Source organism: Cervus canadensis, chromosome 2 (assembly GCF_019320065.1).
Source record: "Cervus canadensis isolate Bull #8, Minnesota chromosome 2, ASM1932006v1, whole genome shotgun sequence".
NCBI classification, from domain to species: Eukaryota; Metazoa; Chordata; class Mammalia; order Artiodactyla; family Cervidae; genus Cervus; species Cervus canadensis.
In genome coordinates, this window is record NC_057387.1 from 56887135 (window position 1) to 56902948 (window position 15814).

Sequence of the window (15814 nt, forward strand, 5' to 3'; positions counted from 1 at the left end):
CGGATGTTGGCAATTTGATCTCTGGTTCCTCTGCCTTTTCTAAAACCAGCTTGAACATCTGGAAGTTCTCGGTTCATGTATTGCTGAAGCCTGGCTCGGAGAATTTTGAGCATTACTTTACTAGGGCGTGAGATGAGTGCAATCGTGTGGTAGTTTGAGCATTCTTTGGCACTGCCTTTCTTTGGGATTGTAATGAAAACTGACCTTTTCCAGTCCTGTGACCACTGCTGAGTTTTCCAAATTTGGTGATATATTGAGTGCAGCACTTTCACAGCATCATCGTTCAGGATTTGAAATAGCTCAATTGAAATTCTATCAGCTCCACTAGCTTTGTTTGTAGTGATGCTTTCTAAGGCCCACATTGACTTCACATTCCAGGATGTCTGGCTCTAGGTCAGTGATCACACCATCGTAATTATCTGGGTCATGAAGATCTTTTTTGTACAGTTCTTCTGTGTATTCTTGCCACCTCTTCTTAATATCTTCTGCTTCTATTGGGTCCATACCATCTCTGTCCTTTATTGTGCCCATCTTTGCATGAAATGTTCCCTTGGTATTTCTAATTTTCTTGAAGAGATCTCTAGTCTTTCCCATTCTGTTGTTTTCCTCTATTTCTTTGCATTGATCGCTGAGGATCAACATCTGCTGGATCATCAAAAAAGCAAGAGAGTTCCAGAAAAACATCTATTTCTGCTTTATTGACTACACCAAAGACTTTGACTGTGTGTGTGGATCACAATAAACTGTGGAAAATTCTGAAAGAGATGGGAATACCAGACCACCTGACCTGCCTCTTGAGAAACCTGTATGCAGGCCAGAAAGCAACAGTTAGAACTGGACATGGAACAACAGACTGGTTCCGAATAGGAAAAAAGGAATACATCAAGGCTGTATACTGTCACCCTGCTTATTTAACATGTGCAGAGTACATCATGAGAAACACTGGGCTGGAAGAAGCACAAGCTGGAATTAAGATTGCCTGGAGAAATATCAATAACCTCAGATATGCAGATGACACCACCCTTATGGCAGAAAGTGAAGGAACTAAAAAGCCTCTTGATGAAAGTGAAAGAGAAGAGTAAAAAAGTTGGCTTAAAGCTCAACATTCAGAAAACTAAGATCATGGCATCTGGTCCCATCACTTCATGGGAAATAGATAGGGAAACAGTGGAAATAGTGGCTGACTTTGTTTTTCTGGGCTCCAAAATCACTGCAGATGGTGATTACAGCCATGAAATTAAAAGACGCTTACTCCTTGGAAGGAAAGTTATGAGCAACCTAGGTAGCATATTAAAAAGCAGAGACATTACTTTGCCAACAAAAGTCTGTCTAGTCAAGGCTATGGTTTTTCCAGTGGTCATGTATGGATGTGAGAGTTGGACTATAAAGAAAGCTGAGTGCAGAAGAATTGATGCTTTTGAACTGTGGTGTTAGAGAAGACTCTTGAGAGTCCCTTGGACTGCAAGGAGATCCAACCAGTCCATCCTAAAGGAGATCAGTCCTGGGTGTTCATTGGAAGGACTAATGTTGAAGCTGAAACTCCAATACTTTGGCCACCTCATGCAAAGAGTTGACTCATTGGAAAAGACCCTGGTGCTGGGAGGGATTGGGGCAGGAGGAGAAGGTGACGGCAGAGGATGAGATGGCTGGATGGCATCACCGACTTGATGGACATGAGCTTGAGTAAACTCCGGGAGTTGGTGTGGTCAGGGAGGCCTGGCATGCTGCGATTCATGGGGCCACAAAGAGTTGGACACGACTGAGTGGCTGAATTGAACTGAACCAATCTCTAGAATTTGACAGATTCGGGCTTTTATCCCCTATGGATCCAAACACTACTAAAGGGAGAAGTAAGGAGAAAATCTTTGAAGAAAACAGTCAGCCTGCCACCATGCAGCTGACTGATCACCCTGGGAAATGGTGTCATGTTGAAGGCTCAGAGTTACTCTCTGCTGCCTGTCCCCTCACAGCCAAATAGGCAAGTTGCATGTTGATGTGGTGGGAACTGCCCCTGCATCCTTCAAGTTCTTGATGGTGGCACTAATTTCTGCGATCAGTCTAAGAATGTATCATTGTTTTTGGTTTACTATTTTCCTAGGTAGAGACAGTTCCAGTAGCTTCTATTTGGCTTTTCCTGTTGTCATGGCCCTTATGCCACAGGTCAGGGGATCAATGTGTTATAGTACTTAGTGGCAAGATTGAGTGTTTTCCTCTTAACTAACATAAATGGGGTTTTGGGAAAGACAAGAGAAAGTTAATTTCAGTTACAAAGAAATAAATGATTGCACTGCTGCTCATCTGTACACATATGACAAGCCACACATATGGACATGTAGTCCATAATAGTCCATGTCCCTCCCTGTTGCTCCAATATCATATGGATTACTTCCTTTGCCCTGGGGAGTCTCTATATTTGCTTGACTGTGACCATTTCTTTTCTAGGCTAACCATTCAAATTAAACCAAGTATTCCTCTCCATTTCCCCCCTTATTCCCCAGTTTATTTAAAGCTACTGAAAGTGAAAAGGAAGTTTGCACAGTCGTGTCCAACTCTTTGTGACCGTATGGACTATAATGTCCATGGAATTCTCCAGGCCAGAATACTGGAATGGGTAACTGTTCCCTTCTCCAGGGGTCTTCCCAATCCAGGGATTGAACCCAGGTCTCCTGCACTGCAGGTGGATTCTTTACCAGCTGAGCTACCAGGGAAACCCACTTAATGCTATTAACCAAATTGTTATAAATGCTGTTAAATTATTCCATTTAATTACATTTAATATTTTGTCAGCCACCATCAGAGCATGACATATTTCAGTGGAAAACATAAAGTAAGATTTTAATTCATCAGCACAGATTCTTAAAACATCAGTTTGTTTTTTTTTTAATTGGAGGCTAATTACTTTATAATATTGTGGTGGTTTTTGCCATACATTCACATGAATCAGCCACGGGTGTACATGTGTTCCCCATCCTGACCCTCCCTAAACATCAGTTTTTTTTTTCAGAGTTGTTACAATAGATTATTATGAGAGAAGCCTGGCATACTGTACTGTAGTTCATGGGATTGCAGAGTCAAACATGACTTAGTGACTGAAAAACAACAACAAATTATAGGAGAGGAGCTGGGGACTGGCCTAGCTTGCTTGCCCGCTTCAGAAAACTGAATAATAAGGAAGCCACTAGCAGTCCGGCTTATTTTAATTTACCTGGACTTACTCCTTCCTCTTCCATCCCTACATCTCCCTACCCTCTACCTGTGCTGTCTACACACATATATGCACATACCTGAAGAAGAAGAAATAAGATGTCAACAATTCTTTGTGGTGAATATTATAGATGTGGGAAGTGAATCTCAAATAAAATATTTTTTTTAATTGAAGACTTCGTGTTTTTAAAACAGTTTTAGGTTCACAGAAAAATTAAGAGGAAGATAGAAGATCTCCCATATATCACCTCTCCCCACATGCTAGCCCCCCCTATTATCAACATTCCCCACCAGATCGGGGCATTTATTGCAATCAATGAACCAACATTGAAACACCATTATCAACCAAAGTCCAGAGTTTACATTAGCTTTGTGTGTTCTACGGATTTGGACAAAAGTATAATGACATATCCATCATTATAGTACCATACAAAGTATTTTCACTGTCCTAAAAATCCTCTGTGCTCTGCCTATTCATCTCTTTCTCAACCCCAGCTGCTGGCAATCAATGACCTTTTTTTTTTTTTTTTTTTTTTTTTTTACTGTTGCCATAGCTTTTGTTTTTTCCAAAATGTCATATAGTTGTTGTTTGGCTGCTAAGTCCTGTCCAACTCTTGGCGACCCCAAGAACTATAGCACGTGAGGTTTCCCTGTCCTTCACCATCTCCTGGAATTTGCTCAAAGTCATGTCTATTGAGTCAGTGATATTATCTAACCATCTCATCCTTTGCCACCAGCTTCTCTTCTTGCCCTCAATCTTTCCCAGCATCAGGGTCCTTCCCAATGACTTGGCTCTTAGCATCAGGTGACCAACAACCAGACCATAAGTGAAGCCCAGTGACCAACAACCAGACCATAAGTGAAGCCCAGAAGTATTTAATTTGGATAAAGTCCAGCTTATCAACTATTGTTTTCATGGATCATGAGGAGGAGAGCAGAGAGAGAGAGAGTAGTGAGAGGCACATGACCACAGAGAATACAGAATTGTAATAGGACGACTGTATGACGTTAAAGGAAAACTAAATACCGCTGGAAGAAAGAAATAAATTTATAACTTGTAAAGCTATCTCAAATGAGGTGGGCTGCCTTGGGAAGGAGTGAATTCCTCACCACTAGAGTTGGTTAAGCAGAAATTTGTCAGTGATATCAAATAGAATATTCAAATGTTATCCAATCATCCTTCGGTATCAGTGGGGGATTGTTTCCAGGATCCTGTCTATTACAGAAAATGTTGTAGCTTTTACATATAACCTACACACATCTTTCCATGTCAGTTCAGTTCAGTTCAGTCAATCAGCCATGTCTGACTCTTTGCAACACCATGAAATGCAGCACGCCAGGCTTCCCTGTCTTTCACCAATTCCCAGAGCTTGCACAAACTCATGTCCATCAACTCTGTGATGCGATCCAACCATCTCATCCTCTATCCTCCCCTTCTCCTGCTGTCAATATTTCCCAGCATCAGAGTCTTTTCTAATGAGTCAGCTTGTCACATCAGATGGCCAAAGTATTGAAGCTTCAGCATCAGTCCTTCCAGTGAGTATTCAGAACTGATTTCCTTTAGGATTGACTGGTTTGATCTCCTTGCAGTCCAAGGGACTCTCAAAAGTCTTCTCCAACACCACAGTTTAAAAGCATCAGTTCTTAGGTGCTCAGCTTTCTTTGTTCCATCTCTCAATCCATACATGACTACTGGAAACACCATAGCTTTGACTAGATGGAACTTTGTTGGCAAAGTAATGTCTCTCCTTTTTAATATGCTGTCTAGGTTGGTTATAGCTTTTCTTCCAAGGAGCAAGCGTCTTTTAATTTCATGGCTGCAGTCACCATCTGCAGTGATTTTGGAGTCTGAGAAAATAAAGTCCGACACTGTTTCCACTGTTTCCCCATCTATTTGCCATGAAATGATGGGACCAGATGCCATGATCTTCATTTTTTCGATGATGAGTTTTAAGCAAGCTATTTCCCTCTCCTCTTTCACTTTCATCAAGAGGCTCTTTAGTTCCTCTTTGCTTTCTGCCATAAGGGTTATGTCAACTGCATATCTGAGGTTATTAATATTTCTCCTAGCAATCTTGATTCCAGCTTGTGCTTTATCCATCCTGGCATTTTGCATGATGTACTCTGCATGTAAGTTAAATAAGCAGGTTGACAATACACACCCTTAATATACTCCTTTCCCAATTTGGAACCAGTCCATTGTTCCATGTCTGGCTCTAGCTGTTGCTTCTTCACCTGCATCCAGATTTCTCAGGAGGCAGGTCAGGTGGTCTGGCACTCCCATCTCTTTAAGAATTCTCCACAGTTTGTTGTGATCCACACAGTCAAAGGCTTTAGTGTAGTCAATGAACCAGACAGATATTTTTCTGGAATTTTCTTGCTATTTCTATGATCCAACAGATGTTATAATTTGATATTTGATTCCTCTGCCTTTTCTAAATTGAGCTTGAACATTTGGAAGTTCTCGGTTCACATACTGTTGAAGCCTGGCTCAGAGAATTTTGAGCATTACTTTGCTGGCATATGAAATGAGTGTAATTGTGTGGTAGCTTGAACATTCTTTGACATTGCCTTTCTTTCAGACTGGAATGAAGACTGACCCTTTCCAGTCCTGTGGCCACTGCTGAGTTTTCCAAATTTGTTGTCATATTGAGTGCAGCACTTTCACAGCATCATCTTTTAGGATTTGAAATAGCTTAGCTGCAGTTCCATCACCTCCTCTAGCTTTGTTCATAGTGATGCTTCTTAAGGCCCACTTGACTTTCACCCCAGGATGTCTGGCTCTAGGTGAGTCATCACACTATTGTGGTCTGGGTCATTAACATCTTTTTTGTATGGTTCTTCTCTGTATTCCTGCCACCTCTTCTTAATGTCTTCTACTTCTGTTAGGTCCATACCATTTCTGTCCTTTATTGCGCCCATCATTGTATGAAGTCTTCCTTTGGTATCTCTAATTTTCTTAAAAAGATAGCTAGTCTTTCCCAGTCTATTGTTTTCCTCTATTTCTTTGCACTTAGGAAGGCTTTCTTATCTCTCTTTGGTATTCCTTGGAACACTGCATTCAGATGGATTTATCTTTCCTTTTCTCCTTTGCCTTTTGTTTCTCTTCTTTTCTCAGCTATTGTTAATGCCTCCTCCGACAACCATGTTGCCTTTCTTGCATTTCTTTTTCTTCGGGATGGTTTTGATCACTGCCTCCTGTACAATGTTACCAATCTCTGTCCATAGTTCTTTAGGCACTCTGTCTATCAGATCTAATTCCTTGGATTTATTTGTCACTTCCACTATATAATCGTAAAGGATTTGATACTGGTCATACCTGAATGATCTAGTGGTTTTCCCTGCTTTCTTTAATTTAAGTCTGAATTTGGCACTAAGGAGTTCATGATCTGAGCCACAGTCAGCTCCTGGTCTTTTTTTGCTGACTGTATAGAGCTTCTCTGCCTTCAGCAGCAAAGAATATAATCAATCTGATTTTGTTGTTGATCATCTGGTGATGTCCTTGTGTAGAGTTGTCTCTTGTGTTTTTGGAAGAGGCTGTTGCTATGACCAGTGCGTTCTCTCGGCGCAACTCTGTTAGCCTTTGCCCTGGTTCATTTTGTATTCTAAGACCAAACAGGCATTCTAATGCCTGTTACTCCAGGTATCTCTTGACTTCCTACTTTTGCATTCCAGTCCCCTATAATGAAAAGGACATCTTTTTTTGCTGTTAGTTCTAGAAGGTCTTATAGGTTATCATAGAAACGTTCAAGTTCAGCTTCTTTGGCATTAGCGGTTGGGGCATAGGCTTGGATTACTGTGATTTTGAATGGTTTACCTTGGAAATGAGCAGAGATCATTCTGTAGCTTTTGAGACTGTGCCCAAGTATTGCATTTCAGACTCTTGCTGACTATGAGGGCTACTCCATTTCCTCTAAGGGATTCTTGCCCACAGTAACAGATATAATCATCTCTAAAATACTTATAATACCTAATATAATGTAAATGTTATATAAATAGTAGCCATTGTGCAGCCAATTTAAGTTTTGCTTTTTGAAACTTTCTGGATTTTTTTAGGGGGGGTGGATATTTTGGAGCTCAGGTTAGTTGAATCTGATGAGACTAAGGGCCAGACTGTATAGGGAATCTGATCAAATGACATTAGGGCCCCTCCCATACCTCATCCTCCATTTAGAACTTTAAAGATATATGCTTATGTATGGAAACCAACTGAAGATGCTTAAATGATTATGGATGAGAGTGTATAAAAAATCCACATGGTGGGGTATGGAGAAGGAAAATGTCAAAGCCCCACGGGTATCAGTTCACTTTGGCTAAGACATGCTGGAGTTACAATGAATCTCCAAATCTTGCTGGCTTACTATACAAAGGTTTTTTTCCTTACTCTCCTTACATGTTGGCTGATCAACAAAAGTGTAGACCACTTTCTTTAATCTTGGCATCCAGGATGAAAAAGAAACCCGTATCTAGACATTGTTGGAATCATGGAACCATGTGGAGGCTCTTAAAACTTCTCTTTGGAGCTGACATTACCATTTCCACTCCAATTCATTGGTCACAGCAAGATATTAGGCTAAGCCTGCTATCAAAAGAGCAGGAAGGATGGCCCTGAAAGGTAGGAAATATTTTAATTATATTTAAATGTACTACATCAAATCTTGTAATCATGGTTTGATATTTGACAATTTCACACAGTGAAATAAATGATCTCTAGGGAGTAAGAAAAAACTTTTTATATAGTGTTTATTTTGGAAGTGTGTTTTCCTTAAAGGGTTGAGTAACCTAAAAACCTGCTACCAATTTCACTGCAGAAAAAGAAAATGGATCTCCCAGCCATTCATAGGAGGCATGTTTGTAGAGTTGCAGGAAAAAAAGCAACTCCTTTTACTTCGTCATTGCTTTTTAGGAATATTAATATCTATGGCTACCTACACATAGTTGCTAAAACTTTTTGCACTTTTAAAATAAAATTTTGAATAATTTGTCACAGAGATAGAAAATTTTCTGGAAGTCCATGACCATAACTGTTTGAGTGATGGCAGACAGATATGACCCTGCTTCTTGTGTGGACTGTGCAGCTAGGTAGAGGAGTTGGTGTTGGATTTAGACCAGAATGAAAGACATAAGAAGAGAGAAGATATCCAAACTCTTTTGTATCAAACTAAGAGTCTGGATTTACTTTGGAGGTTCTAAAGAGTTAATGGAAACTTTTAAGCAGGGAAGATTCAGGATCAAAATCACTCAGACAATAATATGGAGAATGGATTGGAAATAGAACAACATTTGAGGGAAGACTAGGTAACTATTAGAACTAGAATAATGCAGGCTAAAAGTGAAACACCCTGAAAGTAGGCCAGGAATAGTAGTAACAGAAAGTGAGAACAAATGCAAAACTATTTATAGAGTAAAAAAATTAGGTCTTGATGACTGATGGGTGAGAAGGCTGAATGAGAAGGAAGACTCAGACGACTGCCAAATTTGGGCCTTGGTGCAGCTAGGCAAGTATAGAAATGCAGGGTTACAGTTAAGCCCTAATTGGTACTTCTTAGATTTGTGACCTCACACGAGTTATTTTATCTTGTCAATCTCCATTTCCTTATCTGTAAAATTTAGCTGATAATAATACTCCTATCTTAGAACTATTGTGAGAATTTACACACTGTGACCAGTGCAAGCTTTCAGAGAAACTCTAAGGCTTTTTTTTTTTTTTTTTTTTTTTTTTTTTTTTTTTTTTTTTTCTTTTTTTTTTTAATTTTAATTTTTTTTTTTCCAGTGGGTTTTGTCATACATTGATATGAATCAGCCATGGATTTACATTTTTGAGGCTTGCGGGCACATTAAGATAGACCAGTCTGCCATCTAGACTGATATTTTATTCCTGGAATGGATAAGCCATATGGACAACAGGGCATGAATGTCTCTGAAACAGGAGGGAAGGAGGCAAGGCACAAACTTTAGGAGAAATATATAACTATAGGACATGACAAAGACTGATTAGAACCAAACAAGATGGCAGAAGATTCAGCTTCCAGGGGACCTTGAGTCTCATTATAGGCTCACTGTAATACATGAGCATCTAAATTACACACCAGCACCATGACAGTTCTGAGGCCAACCATAAAACGTCAAAAAGTGAATGGTGGCCCAATTCTTAAAAATTGTTGCCCCTTCCCCTAAATAATTGGAATAATCCTCCCACTCATTAGCTTATCAAATTACCCAGCCCATAAAAGCTAGCTATTCCATATTTCAAGGCTCTCCCACCTTCTGAGACGGCCCATCCTGTTTCTTTCTAAATAAATCCCTTTTTTACCTATCACTTCATCTCTGAATTCTTTTCCAACAAAGCAAGAACCTAAAATTCACTGGGAATATAGCTAGTCTTGCTTCAAAATGGATATTCTAAGAAACGCTTATACAAGAAAGTTAAAAACCTTTACTTTCATTTCGCCACTGTGTCTATTCTAGTTGATTTCACAAACGCTTATCTTTGAGGACTTTTCTTCTCTCTTTAGCTCCTTAATAGAGGTCTTAGAGCTTGAGCCTTCACTCAACTCCAGGTTCTCAGTGCTCAGAATTAGTATAGATCTTACACATCCACTGGGGAGGAACGGTGAGACATTTCAGGATTAATGGTTTGTTTAACAGTAACAGAAACTGCATAGAAAGTAAGCAGTAAGTTTTTAAAATTTTGGATCAACTATGACAATAAACCCCTATACTTTTCACAGAATATTTAACCTTAATACTTTGCTGTTGTCGTTCAGTTGCTTAGTGTCCGACTCTTTGTGACCCCATGGACTGCAGCACACCAACCGTGATACCATAATACCAACCTAATACTGACTGCCCGCCCTGTGGTAGACAGTGAATATGTGGCATATTCAGTGAATAAACAGTGAATATTTACTTTTGTGATGACGGTGATGAAGGATAGATGACCAGCTGAAGTGTCGTTAAAGATTATTCAGATTTCTTGAGGTATACATAAAGAATCAAAATAGAAAAGTCAAACTGGAAAAATAGGTTTGTATCCATTTATTTTGGATACATAAAATGAGTGATATCTATGGCTGCTATTAATATTTATGCCTCAATATTCATTCTCCTCTTTTTTCTCTTGGTTATAGAACTCGCTGAGGAGGCCTTACAAATAGCTGTGAAAAGAAGAGAAGCAAAAAGCAAAGGAGAAAAGGAAAGATATTCCCATTTGAATGCAGAGTTCCAAAGAATAGCCAGGAGAGATAAGAAAACCTTCCTCAGCGATCAATGCAAAGAAATAGAGGAAAACAACAGAATGGGAAAGACTAGAGATCTCTTCAAGAAAATTAGAGATATCAAGGGAACATTTCAGGCAAAGATGGGTTAGATAAAGGACAGAAATGGTATGGACCTAACAGAAGCAGAAGATATTAAGAAGAGGTGGCAAGAATACACAGAAGAACTGTACAAAAAAGATCTTCACGAACCAGATAATCACAATGGTGTGATCACTGACCTAGAGCGAGACATCCTGGAATGTGAAGTCAATGTGGGCCTTAGAAAGCATCACTACAAACAAAGCTAGTGGATGTGATGGAATTCAGTTGAGCTATTTCAAATCTTGAAAGATGATGCTGTGAAAGTGCTGCACTCAATATGCCAGCAAATTTGGAAGACTCAGCAGTGGCCACAGGACTGGAAAAGGTCAGTTTTCATTCCAATCCCAAAGAAAGGCAATGCCAAAGAATGCTCAAACTACCGCACAATTGCACTCATCTCACGCCCTAGTAAAGTAATGCTCAAATTCTCCAAGCCAGGCTTCAGCAATACGTGAACCGAGAACTTCCAGATGTTCAAGTTAGTTTTAGAAAAGGCAGAGGAACCAGAGATCAAATTGCCAATATCCTCTGGATCATCAAAAAAAGCAAGAGAGTTCCAGAAAAACATCTATTTCTGCTTTATTGACTACACCAAAGCTTTCAACTGGATCACAATAAACTGTGGAAAATTCTGAAAGAGATGGGGATACCTGACCACCTGACATGCCTCTTGAGAAATCTGTATGCAGGTCAGGAAGCAACAGTTAGAACTGGACATGGAACAACAGACTGGTTCCAAATAGGAAAAGGAGTACGTCAAGGCTGTATATTGTCACCCTGCTTATTTAACTTATATGCAGAGTACGTCATGAGAAACGCTGGGCTGGAGGAAGCCTAAGCTGGAATCAAGATTGCCTGGAGAAATATCAATAACCTCAGATATGCAGATGACACCACCCTTATGGCAGAAAGTGAAGAGGAACTAAAAAGCCTCTTGATGAAAGTGAAAGAGGAGAGTGAAAAAGTTGGCTTAAAGCTTAACATTCAGAAAACTAAGATCATGGCATCTGGTCCCATCACCTCATGGGAAATAGATGGGGAGACAGTAGAAACAGTGTCAGATTTTATTTTTTGGGGCTCCAAAATCACTGCAGATGGTGATTGCAGCCATGAAATTAAAAGACGCTTACTCCTTGGAAGGAAAGTTATGACCAACCTAGGTAGCATATTAAAAAGCAGAGACATTACTTTGCCAACAACGGTCCATCTGGTCAAGGCTATGGTTTTTCCAGTGGTCATCTATGGATGTGAGAGTTGGACTGTGAAGAAAGCTGAGCACTGAAGAATTGATGCTTTTGAACTGTGGTGTTGGAGAAGACTCTTGAGAGTCCCTTGGACTGCAAGGAGATCCAACCTGTCCATCCTAAAGGAGATCAGTCCTGGGTGTTCATTGGAAGGACTGATGCTGAAGCTGAAACTCCAGTACTTTGGCCACCTAATGAGAAGAGTTGACTCATTGGAAAAGACCCTGCTGCTTGGAGGGATTGGGGGCAGGAGGAGGAGGGTACGACAGAGGATGAGATGGCTGGATGGCTTCACTGACTTGATGGGCATGAGTTTGAGTAAACTCCGGGAGTTGGTGATGGACAGGGAGGCCTGGCGTGCTGCAATTCATGGGCTCGCAAAGGGTCCGACACGACTGAGCGACTGAACTGAACTGAACTGACTTTAGATTCAGCCAATGACTGCATATCCCAGTCAACTCTGCAGCTGGGTTAGGTCATGTGACTATCTGGTCAAGAACATGCGTATGAATGGCAAGTATAGCCTCTGGGTGACATTCTTCTCTTGTTTCTTTTCTCATGAGAATTAAGTGTAAACCATGTGAACCAGGAAAGCAAAGATAAAGAACCCTAAGGACTTGGATGGCCTTGTGGGGCAAAGCCACTAATAGCCAAGCTACCTCCAGACTCTTACATGTGAGAAGCACTAATTTCCTTTCAGCCACTGTATTTTTGAGTCTCTTCATCATTTATGACAAGATAGTGTAATACATGAAATAAAATGCCTGGTATGGTGCCAATCAACTATAAAAGAACACATTTTAAAAAGATTAAAATATACCATTAAAGATGGTGTCTAAAATGTGACTATAATTAACTTCTAATTTTCTGGGTACAGAAATCATCACACTTGCCTAATGTGCATATCTCTTGTTCGAATTTCACACACTCAAAGTTATTTCACTTTTGAGTGAATGAATACTTTGTGAGTGAAAGTAGGAGATTCTCAAGTATGTTTTAAAGATTCACATTTTTTTGTGGATAATGTAGCTCTCTTGGTCCTCAGAAATCAGACCACAGGGTATTTGTCTTAGCACCAGCACCAACTGGACTTACCCAGACAAGGCATGGTGTCTGCTCCCTCATCAGGTATACTGGATGTTTAGGAAGGGTTTCAAGCAGAGTAATGCAATGATGGCCCCAGTGCTGAAGCTACAGGGGAGATAAATGCAAAGTTAAAAAGGGAAAAAGCACTTTTCTGTTTACAAAGAAGGCCATGTTTTTTTTTTTGTTAGTTTATTACCAACACTCCTAATCCCAGCACCTGGTCTTTTCTTCACTATGCTTTGACATTGAATGTACTGAACCCACCAAAGAATTCAGCCAGTATTATTCTGATACTTTTTTCATCTCCTAAATTTTCTAAATGTACACATGATAGTACATCCTCTGAAAAGCAACTGACCAGATTTTTCCCCCTGTAATAAAAAAAATCCCTGAATTTATATTTCCGTAGATGGAAAGCTGTCAACTGAATTAATGGCAGGTGGACTTCAAAAGGTCACAAACCTAGAAGTCTGGCTTTTGGTTCTACCTCTGCTATGCAATGCATAATTATGTGACTTTGGTCTAGTCACATAGTCAGTCTGCGTCCTAACCTTTAAATGAAAGAACAGAACTATATGGTTTCCTAATGGCCATATTCTGTGAATCTACAAATACATATGTCATAAGAGGGAGTCTATTCACATGGGTTTAAAATTTTTGTTTCAGCATATTCAGCTCATGAAGTACATATATAAAGGCAGAATTCATTGGAAAGAGTGTATGTATTGCATGTTTGAATATGATTTAAAATGAATATTGCATAATTATGAGAGTTTAAAAATATTCAAAAAACTTTTATTGAGTAACTGCTAAGTGCTAAAGATGGACGTCCCTGGCGGCTCAGACAGTAAAGAATCTGCCTGCATTGCAGAAGACCTGAGTTCAATCCCTGAGTTGGGAAGATTCCCAGGAGAAAGGAATAGCACTCCACTCCAGTATTCTTGCCTAGAGAATTCCACAGACAGAGGAGCCTGGTGGTCTACAGTCCATGGGGTCACAAAAGAGTCGGACATGACTGAGCAACTAACATTTCAATGTTTGTCTTTTGTGAATGGGTTTTTTTTTATGATGACAGGATTTGCAGGCAATTCTTTTTTTTTTTTATGTGTTTAAAAACCCACTCACAAAAGATAAACATTGAAGCTGCCTGTAATCCCATCTCACAAGAGATGAACTAAGGGCAAAAGCTCTCCACATCCCTTTCCCTGTAGAAAAATGTCATTAATCTCTCCATTAATGACTGCAATAAAAGGATGTCAAAGCAGCAATTCAATAACACTCAACTTGCATTAATTTGAGATCTACATAAGAAGGGTAAGAATAAAGTGGCTGCACAGAATTATCAGAAAACTGGAAAATATGTTAGTACTGTAGCAAGTTCAAAACCATTTCAGAGATGGATAAGAAACAGCTGGAAAAAAAGGGAAAAGTGACAAAATTTGTCCTGAAAGTTTTTTGTTTTGAAATCTTCAGTTATGCTACATAATGAATATGGAAAGCATTATTCTCTTAGTTAATATTCCCTGCAGCAAACCAGAGATGACAATGTATTGTTTATTCCCTAGAGAAAGAAGCCAGCCATACAGTTAGAATTGGGAGGATTTGCCTTTTCTGAACTAGTTTTCATTTGTTTGTTTTTTGGTGTTGCTAGTAAAGCTCATGTTGTGAAATGCAGAATGTTTTAATCAGGTACCTGGGTTTGTTCTAATCATGTATGGTAAGATCCTGGCATAGAAATGGTTGTCATGGAGGGAGTTGATACTCCTAGGTCCCTAGAGAGAGAAGATACAGCAGGTGCCACACAGGGAATAAAAGGAAGAAGGTAAAATGCAGGCAAGAATCTTCTTTGTGGTTTCTGAGGGAAGGAACAGGTGAGGTGGGGTGAGCAGGTTTAAGTTTGGCTGGTTTGAGGCATTTCAGCAGGCTGTTGGGGACAGGGACTGGTTGTCTGGTCCCTGGCCCTGGTGTGACAGGGCAGGATATCCCTGAGTGTGAGAACTCTCTAGAGAAAGTGGTCGGGTGGGGGTGGGCTCTGGATTGGTTGGTTTGCATGTGAAAGACACACTAGCAGGTGAATTAACTTGCTATCTCTAGAAATTAACTGTCTCTGGGAGGAGCAGTCCTTCTGGTTCAGTAAGATCTCAGATGTCAAATATCAAAATACAGAAACTAGAAAATATGATAATTAAATAGAAATGTGTCATAGTTAATAACTGAAAAATACAAAAAATACAGCCAAAATTCATACTGAAAATAAACAAAACTCTGAAGAACACTGAAGTTTTCATCAGTATATAGAAGTCATAGTGTGTTAGTCTCTCAGCCATCTCCAACTCATTGAGACCTCATGGACTATAGCCCACCAGGCTTCTCTGTCCATGGGATTCTCCAGGCAAGAATACTAGAGTGGGTAGTCAGTCATTCCCTTCTCCAGGAGATCTTCCCGACCCAGGATAGAACCCTAGTCTCCTACATTGCATGTGGATCCTTTATCATCTGAGTCACCAGGGTAACCCATGTAGAAGTCATAATTTCATTTTAACTGCAAGTTTACTTTCTTTAATACCATTTGAAGTAGTTCCCATATAACTAACTGCAAAACTTTTATTTATGCTTTTCTTATATCATTTGTTACATTCACAGATTTATACAATGGTAAGACATCTGCTTAAAGGTGTACATTTAAAAAATCTTTGTGCAAGTGCTCAGTGGTGTCCAACTCTTTGTGACCCCATGGACAATAGCCCACTAGGCTCCTCTGTCCATGGGATTCTCCAGGCAAGAATACTAGAGTGGGTAGTCAGTCATTCCCTTCTCCAGGAGATCTTCCCAACCCAGGATAGAACCCTAGTCTCCTACATTGCATGTGGATCCTTTATCATCTGAGTCACCAGGGAAACCCATGTAGAAGATATAGTT